Raw genomic sequence first — 9,473 nt, forward strand, 5'->3', positions numbered from 1 at the left:
TGTTGTATTCGATCCACCAGTTGCAGTAGTGAGCTTGACTTCATCACTGGTGGCAATGCCATATGAATTCTATCCCTCAAGTAGAGTCTGGAGCTTAAATTTCCAATTTGTGTAATTGGAACCATCAGGCTTATTACTCTCTTTGAGATAAGCTTCAGCGATTTGATTATTCATCTTGAATGAATAAAATCTTCAACAATTTAACAACCCTTGAATGTTAAAAAAAATACCCTGATCATTGAGAATTTCCTTCACAAAAAATAGCCTTGAATAATACTAATTCCTCAAATTTCAATTCTAGATCCTTTTTTTTTTAAGATCACTCCAAATTCTCATAAGAAATATGCACCCCCTTTCTTTAAAAAAAAAAAGGGAGCCCTCCAAAAAATCCACATAATTTAAAAAAAAATAAAAAGTAAAGATTTGGAAAACTTCAATTAAAAAAGAATTAATTGTCTGAGGGATGATTATTTCTTAACCACCATGGGGAGGAGGAGGAACATCAAACCTCTCACTTGACGCTACCACAGTCACCGAGATTCTCTCAGTCAATGCACTTCCTCTGCGCAAATGGCAAAGCACCTGCAGTCTCCACGCGCAGCCCCTTCAATGTAGCAACTGTCTGAATGATAGGTCCAACCCACGTAGCCCACGCAGCAATGCTGGGCAAACTCCTCTCTGCCTCGCAACCTTCCAATTAAACACAGGTCTAGCTGCTCCACTACTTCCACACAAGATCCAACGCCTTCCACCACGCAGACTCTTTCCTCCATCTCGATGTAGGTCTCCTACGCTGGTGCGAGCTCCTTTCACTTTGGCAGACTACACAACAGGCAGTGTCGTCCAAAATGCCCACCGCCTCCTTTACACAGCAAGGCAGGTCTCCTCATGTGGAAAGGTTGGGGCAATCTCCCCCTTCTACAGGTAGCCTCCTCAAAAGAAAATGCAGTCCACTGTTTTCCACATAGCTTCCAGGTACACGCAGCCTTTAAAAAACATAGCTAGCACAATTGTTGTAGTTATTTTCCTCAGATCCGTGACTAGTTCCTGAGGTACACCAAAATCCTGCGATGATGCAGCAAATTAAAAATGAGAGTAGTCCCCAAGAGTATCGATGTGATTACTCGTCAGCTCCCCATGATGATGTGAGTATTGGCGTCATTACTCTTCAGCTTCCCGCGATGATGTCGCATTCCTCAACTCAATGTACATGCCTTTCCTTCCTGCAGCTCTGATACCATGTCAACAGTTGCACATGGAAGACATGAATTGGAAAACAACACAGGAGGAGCTCACAAGTGCGGATCACTAGGAGCTCCTACAAGAAAATATGCCACTACGACTTCACATTAAACTCCCATAATAAATAGATACACTTAGTTAGGGATAGTAAATCAAATCTCTAAATGATAAGAATTGAATGTCTAAGAAAAGCACAATCATAACTACGTAACAATAATTACCTAATCTCCATTAATTCTAATAATAAATGGAGGTTTTAGCTTCGAAAGGTCTACAGGATACTTGAAACAAGTGCCTAATGGGAAGTTTGACTTCTACACAGGAGGAGCTTCATGGAATTGACTCACAAAAGTGGCTTTTGAAGCATCGTAGGATGGTCGCATTAGTTGGATGATAAGTATTCCAGTTTCCAGCATCGTCCCTCCTCTGGTTAAGTGAACTGAAAAGCATTGGGGAGCAAATTGATGGTGGTGTTCCCCATGGTGATACCCTTAAGTCCAACAAAATACCACACAGTAGCTTTAGGATTCGACACCAAAGTGGTGAACTTGTAGTTGGAGGGAATGGACACATCCTGGCCCAGACTCAACTTTCCTTTCGCTTTGGGGTCCAAGAAGTTGGGAAGGTAGTAGGAGAAGCTTTTTCTTTTGGCCTGAGAAGGAAGTGAAAGGGAGCCCCTACCAAAAGCCAAGAGCCCAATAGAAGAATTGCCTTGGTATTTTGAGAAATCAGTTCCACATCCAAATCTGAACTTTACAATGGACTGAGAATTGAGCCACAGTGTATCCTCTCTCATCCCCGCCATGACAACACTCCCACCATTGGTTTTGGTTTGCAATATGCACTTCTTTCCACTACAGGGTGCGTTGTCGCCTTCCAGGTTTTTATAGCACGAGCTGAAATCCAGTTTCTTGTAAGAGGAGGACCCACTGTTGTAATCACACTTTGTCCATGACACATCCTGTGAGGTATCAAAAACCACAGGGATGTTATACTTTGCAGGGTTCCCAAAACCCACATTCACAATATCGCTTGTGCCCCCTGTGTTCCCCTATAAAACAGTAACGGAGCTTAATTGCCTTTTGTATGTGGAATTAATTCTGGCGCACAATCTAGATACTAAAACATTCACTCGATACCGGCTTTGCAACAACAAATTCCTCCATTCATTTGGATTCCGAGAGAGATTGGGATTGCAATGATTTATAGACAATTCCATTACTACTCTGGCTTCCATCAATTCCATTACAACAAAATAGAAACCATCACTTGTGTTGCACTATTCCCCATCGCCATAACTTCTCTCGTCACCCTTCAGATTTTAGACTAAACAGTAAACACACCTTGTTTCACAATTTACACGGTTCCTTGATGTCTTAATTTATAACCAACCCCCACAGGGCCAGATCAGGATGCCAAACACTTATCATACTACATCTCTCACATCACATTCACATTCAATAATTTTTCCATATTATTTTAACACTTCATTTATAGTATACCTAACCCGATTTTACCTATACAATAAATGTAAGAGTAAGCCTTTCCTTCCATATTTGGTTACTGTTACCCTCCGTGTTCTGGGTAAGATTCATTCTTTATAAGAAGAACTTCGGCGTAAATCACATAAAGAGAGACATTTGTCAACGCGTTTCGAACCAACTAGTGTGGCTCATCGTCAGGACAAGTTGAAGAAACAGATCCAGCTATGTATGTTAAATAGTCTGAGCAGAGCTTCCAACGGCTATCTTGATCAACGGCTATAAATAATATGAATCACAGAAGCCTCAATCCAACAAAAGATTCATTCTGTCTAGGTTATAATAAATGTCCAAACTCGTAACTATTATAGACATATGCTTGTTTCTAAGTCAGTTAAATCTATAATTCAACTAATTAATACAATTATTTTAATAGTTTTTCAGAATCCATTGATTTATTTCACTTCTTCAAAAATGATTATTCACATTTATTATTTCACTTCTTAAAAATAAGTGTTCACATTTATTCTCATAATTATTCTTAATCTATTTCATTTATTTGACTTCCTCAAAAATAATTTTCATATATAGATGTATCTATTAACATTTATTCTCATACTTAATGGGAATCAATTTCATTTATTTATGTTACTACTACAAAAATGTTTTTTATATATTTTATTTAATCTCATTTGTTTCTATCTAGTTTATTTTGATGATAACATGATAAAATATTTTATTTTGCGAGAGGTGTTTTTAACCTAATAACCTAATATACAAGAGATGTTATGTTTCTCTTATGTCTTCTCTTATCGTACATTGTGACTTGGTCAAAATACATAAAATTAAATAAAAAAATTAATGCAATGTAATGTAAATATTTTAAGTTTGATAAAATAAAATAAAAATAATGTTGTGTTAAAATATAAAAGTTTAAAGTAAACTTGACTTGGTAAGTTATTGTTGGTTATGGAGCTACAATTTGACTTGGTCAAAATACATAAAATTAAATAAAAAATTTAATGCAATGTAATGTAAATATTTTAACTTTGATAAAATAAAATAAAAATAATGGTGTGTTAAAATATAAAAGTTTAAAGTAAACTTGACTTGGTAAGTTATTGTTGGTTATGGAGCTACAATTTGACTTGGTCAAAATACATAAAACTAAATAAAAAATTTAATGCAATGTAATGTAAATATTTTAACTTTGATAAAATAAAATAAAAATAATGGTGTGCTAAAATATAAAAGTTTAAAGTAAACTTGACTTGGTAAGTTATTGTTGGTTGTGGAGCTATAGGTTTATGAGAACCCATGGTATTGGGGCCACGACATCTAGGCTCTAGAGGCACTCTTTGATTGGGTCAAATTACATATAAAAAAAAAGTAAAATTATTATTTTAATAAAAATAGAAGTAAAATATTAATGAGATAGTCTTTCGATTAATCACATCATGACGATTTGGTCAACATTTGGAACCATCTAGTGTGGTTCATCCTCAGGACAAAGGATGAACCACATTAGATGGTTCGAAACATCCCCCAAATCATCATGATGTGATTAATTCATTCACATTATGGATCACAAAAGTCTAAGATCTAGAAGTAAAATAGTCAATTTATTGTTCATTGTTTCTTGGTTCTAGGTTTTCACAACTCATGGTTTTGCAAATTGTTTTCATATATAAAATGTATATAAAATAAAAAATATAATTAATAATTAAAACAAAATATTGGTAGAACACTTAATTTTACGTTCATGGTTTCTTGGTTGTATGTATTGAAAAACTATATTTTTTTCCATGGTATTCTTATTACATAAAAATAAAAAAATAAAAACAATAACATAAAAACATTTTTGCTAGTCAAAATAAAATAAAAATAACTTCACGGTATTAATTTTTTTTGAATCCAAGTTTTATTCTTTCATGAAGTGGGTATTATTGTTTTCTAAATCCAAGTCTTACTCTCTCATGGAGTGGTAATTTCTCTCTCATGGAGTGGGAATTTCTCCTATGCTTTGTTAGGGTTTCTAGAGGAAAACCCTAACCTCCCTACAACTAAATCACGTCAGGGAAGCTGCTCCTTCTCACTTGCACACACTACTGCCTAACACGGTGACAGAAGGAATGATTACACCTGCTGGGAGGGGAGAGATCCCCTCCCACCAGAATATTGTGGCTGAAGAAAAAAGTACTCAAGGCACGACGAATCCTGGGAACTAGAACAGAAATGGGAAAAGTCCAGCAGTTCTTGACGCCCAGTGGCAAGCTTGTATGCGAGGTCAATGCCAACCGCTGATGGTTAAAAGCCAAGATTCATAATACCCAGAAAAAAACTAGAGACTCATAGGATGTACATCAAGGGCCATGCATTAATTTGTAAATTCATCGGGGTCTAGTCAATTGAGAAGGACTTCCTAAAGTGGATTCAACAAAAATGGAAACAAAAATGCCATAGAGAGTTGAAGCTAGGGGCTAGAGGGTTTCTTTACAGTAATTTTCACCAGTCTAGAGGATAAGGAAAGGGTTTTCGAAAACGGACCCTACTTCTTCAATAATGGGGGTCTCTTCATGTGGCACTGGGAAGAGTGCTACAACCCTGACTAGGAGAAATTCCTCATAGCGTCGATATGGGTTATGTTTTTTCCCTACTGATATACTTCTAGGAGTAGGACATCCTCGAAGGAATTAGGAACTCCATTGGAAGCTTTGTTAAGTTTTCAAATTCCACGCGATGAGGAAGGTACACCTCCTATGCTAACAAAGCCTCTTCCTAAATTCATTGAGCTATATTATCATGATGAGTCTTCTCAACAATGCCTTAACTAGGAGAATATTCCCTTTAGATGTCTAAGGTGCCATGAGTATGGGCATCTAGAACCAATTCGAACCCCAAGGGACTCTTAATGCCAATGGCTAGGAAAAACCACAAGAGGGTACTAAGAGGTTTTAGGAAGATCAAAGGAAAAAAAATAATCAAAAGAACTCACAAACTCTGCCTCAGCCGACACTGAGCAAAGACATGTAGAAAAATAACAGATATGGCATCCTTCAGGAGGAGGAAGATGTCACAGATGCCCAGACTGCCTCTCCAGGCCTAGAAACACATCCAACTCCATAGAAAGGAGGGAATAATATGAAGAGAAAGGTAGAAGAGGAACCACAAGACAAAGAAATCTCTATGCAAGTAATTAGGCATGTGAACATGGATATTGATAGCTAAAAGGAGGATCTAAGTACCGAAGAATAGTCCATGCGACGACTGTTGAATGAATGGAGGCATTAGGATGAAAAATTAATACCGGAGTATAAAGAACAACTATATAAAGAGATCTTTCAACAATATAAAGATAAATAAGGGATGATAGCTTTAGATCAATCTGAACAGCTAGGATCTCAAATAAGCCAAGGTGTGGAACAAGGACCTCATGGAAAAGGAGGAAAGAAGAGTGAGAGAAAGAACCTGAATGAATCCATACAGAAGATAAGCAAAATGTTGGTGAACTCGGGAAGGGCGGTGTCATTGTCTATGGTCTTCCACCAACTTAACAAACCTCCTAAATGATTATTACATCTTGGAATGTATGATGCGTCAACAATAGAGGCAAACAAAGATATTTGAAGGACAGTCTCAAAAGAGACAAACCCAATATCATGGTGATCCAAGAAACTAAAATCTTGGAAACAAAGCTAAAGGATCTTATGAAGAGTCTCAAGCCACAGTATGAGGTAGTTGCAGAGGATGCCATGGGTAGTGTTGGAGGCCTTTCTATCCTCTGGAGCCCTACAGAAATAATTTTTGAGGATTGGGTCAGCCTCCCAAGAATCCTTTCAGGAATATTTCGCCACATTAGATCCAGAGATTGGGTTCTTCTATCACGGGTCTACAGGCCACACATTGTAGTAGAGAAAGGGGTTTTTCGTCAAAATCTTGAAAGACTGAAGAAAGTATACCTAGAAGATCTCCAGATAATAAGAGGTGATTTTAACATGATCTCATCGTTGGATGAGAAAAAAGGGGGAATCTGACATACAAAGGCATACATGGAAGCATTTAGAGACCTAATCGTTGATCTGCACCTTGTGGACTTGCCAACGATCAATGGAATCTACAACTAGAATAATAGGAGTGGGGGAACGCACCACATTGCTTCACATTTGGACTAGTTCCTGGCCTCAGAGCAGGTGATCAGCTAGGATATTTTCCTTGAGGCTTCGATCCTCCCATGCATGGGATCAAATCGCTGACCAATCTAGATGGAGATTGATTTAAAAACTGGTCCTAAGAATTGCCCCTTTAGATTTGAATCCTTCTAGATAAGGGACTCCACTCTCATGAAGAGAGTGGAAGGTTGGTGGAAAGGAAGTGAAGAACACAAAAGAAACTACATGCATACCTTCCAACTGAAGCTAAAGGGGCTCAAGCAAAAGATGAAGAAATGGAACCAATAATATTTCGACCAAATCATGAAAGACCAACATTAGCTGACCAACAAAATGCAGGAAATTCAACAAAAGATCATCAGCCAGTGTATATTCGAAGACCTAGTGGAAAAGGAAGGGAAGTGTTGTAGTGGCTACAACGACCCTCCAAAATTTTGGCCTGCACCCAATTTTGGAGCCTCCCTTGAGAGTTTCACTTGATGACTACACACACTTGGGTTCACTCCGTGAGCTTATGAGTCTTCGCATTTGCCTTGCTTGTTCATTTCGACAAGTCTTGCATGTTGATGTCAAAGTTATTCTTACGACCATGTTCTAGTTATCCTCAAAGTCTCTGCTTCTTGTATACTTGTTGTGTTCGCTATGAAAAAATTTGTCGCACTCACACACGAAGTCACATTCATTGTCGCGCAAGCATCAACACGATCAACCAATGATCAATCACAAATGTTGCGCTTGTCACTTGTACCGTCGGTCAGTCATGTTGAACATGTGTGTTTGGATGGTTTGAGTCATGTAAGTGTGTGTTTGCAGGATCACATATGCATCTTTCACTCATTCACACACTTAGTCATTTTTTGTTGAAGTTCTAATGATAGGACTCCCCTCTGATAGCTGGACCATCACCTTGCCATCGACTCAATTGAATATCACCCAAAACAATGCAGAAGCACCAAGCAAGTCATTTCATGTTGCGCTGCCCGCAAGATAATCAATCCACCTTCATGTTGGTTAACCCAAGAGTTTTACCCAATAGCCACCTAGGGACTCACTCCCTCAGAAATTGCAGAGAGGATACACACCTTGCCTGCTCTACTGACTTAGAAAATTCATAGACAGGCCAGAAAAACACCTAGTGCCCGTCCCTATCTCCCTCAAAAAATTGTGCAATTTTTCCAGCTATCTCTTCTGACAGTCAACCGATTGCTCACCCAGAAAATTGCGTAGTTTTCATGAGCAAGCTCTCTACTGCCCAGTAGTCTGCTCCTCTCAGAAGATGCATAGAGGTGATCAACATGCCAGCCCCAGCCTCAGCATAATTTTTCTCACCAGCAACTCCTAACAGCAGGCTACCAGCTCCCTCTAGGAATTGCACATTTTTTGCTGCCATCTACCAATTCACTCCAGGCATTGCGCAATTTTTGCTTCTAGTGACCCAGCAGCTAGTTCCCTCCAGGAATTGCGTAGCTTTGGCTACCAAGCACCCAGCCAGTTCCTCCAACAAATTGTGCAGTTTTTTTCTGCCCAGCCTTCCTGCAGCCCGACCTGTACCTCAAAAAAATTTCACAGTTTTTTCTACCAAGCCCTGCTACCCCCTCGTTCCAGAAATTGAGCAGATTTTTCCTGCCTAGCCTTCCTGCACCTGGACTATTCCCCTCAAAAATTGCGTAACTTTTTCATCGATATGGGCCAGACCTCGCAGATAGTCATTGTTAATCCGGATTTCCCATCTCCATCACCCAGTGAATCTTGCACAGTTTTCATCAGCAGTGCCCAGAACCTCTATCCTGCCTTGAAACCTTTTTTCCTGCACGGTCACATGCATCCGAAATGATCATGTATCATGGTAGACTAGGATATTTTTAGATTTGATGTCATCTCGTCATGAGTGACTGTAGGAACAAGTACACAAACAAACATGGAGCGACGATGAATGGATAAACAGAGGGAGAACATGCAGAAGGACATGTTCACCAATGGATAAACAAATGATGCATGTAAAGGTATGTGCTCGTGAACAGATGATCATGCAAATATGTTTTCATGGATGGACGAATGAGCAAACATGCAAGATGTGCTCATGGACGGATGAACAAACGAACATGAATCTTTCACAAACAAACGAACATATCAAGCCTTCCAACATACAAGCAAGGAGAAATGTGCAAAAACAACATCAAGCGAACCTACGACCATTGAAGACTCACACACTTTTCCATGTGGAGGTGAATATTTGACACACCATGAGGACATCCATTGCCTAGCAGCACTACAGCTCGACATGCACTCCAGAAGCAACATGAATGTATGAGCATTGTCATGTCGAGTCATGTCATCCACATCTCTACTGTGGACCATATTGTCTATCAATGTAATGTAATGTGGAAGTCCAAGAGACCCACTTGTTTTACAAAGAGTCATGTAAAGTTAAAGAGTCCTAGAAGTCATATAGTCATGAGGGTAGTCGAATAGCCACAAGGGTTAGTTTCATCCTTGGCTATAAATACCCCCTCATTTGTACATGCAAAGGACTTTTTCACCTCAACTCCTCCCACATAGCCAAGAGAGTCTGTAATATTTT

The sequence above is a fragment of the Pinus tabuliformis genome, chromosome 2_1 (genome assembly GCF_031772625.1).
Source record: "Pinus tabuliformis cultivar Carrire ecotype Pingquan chromosome 2_1, CPIR1, whole genome shotgun sequence".
NCBI classification, from domain to species: domain Eukaryota; kingdom Viridiplantae; phylum Streptophyta; class Pinopsida; order Pinales; family Pinaceae; genus Pinus; species Pinus tabuliformis.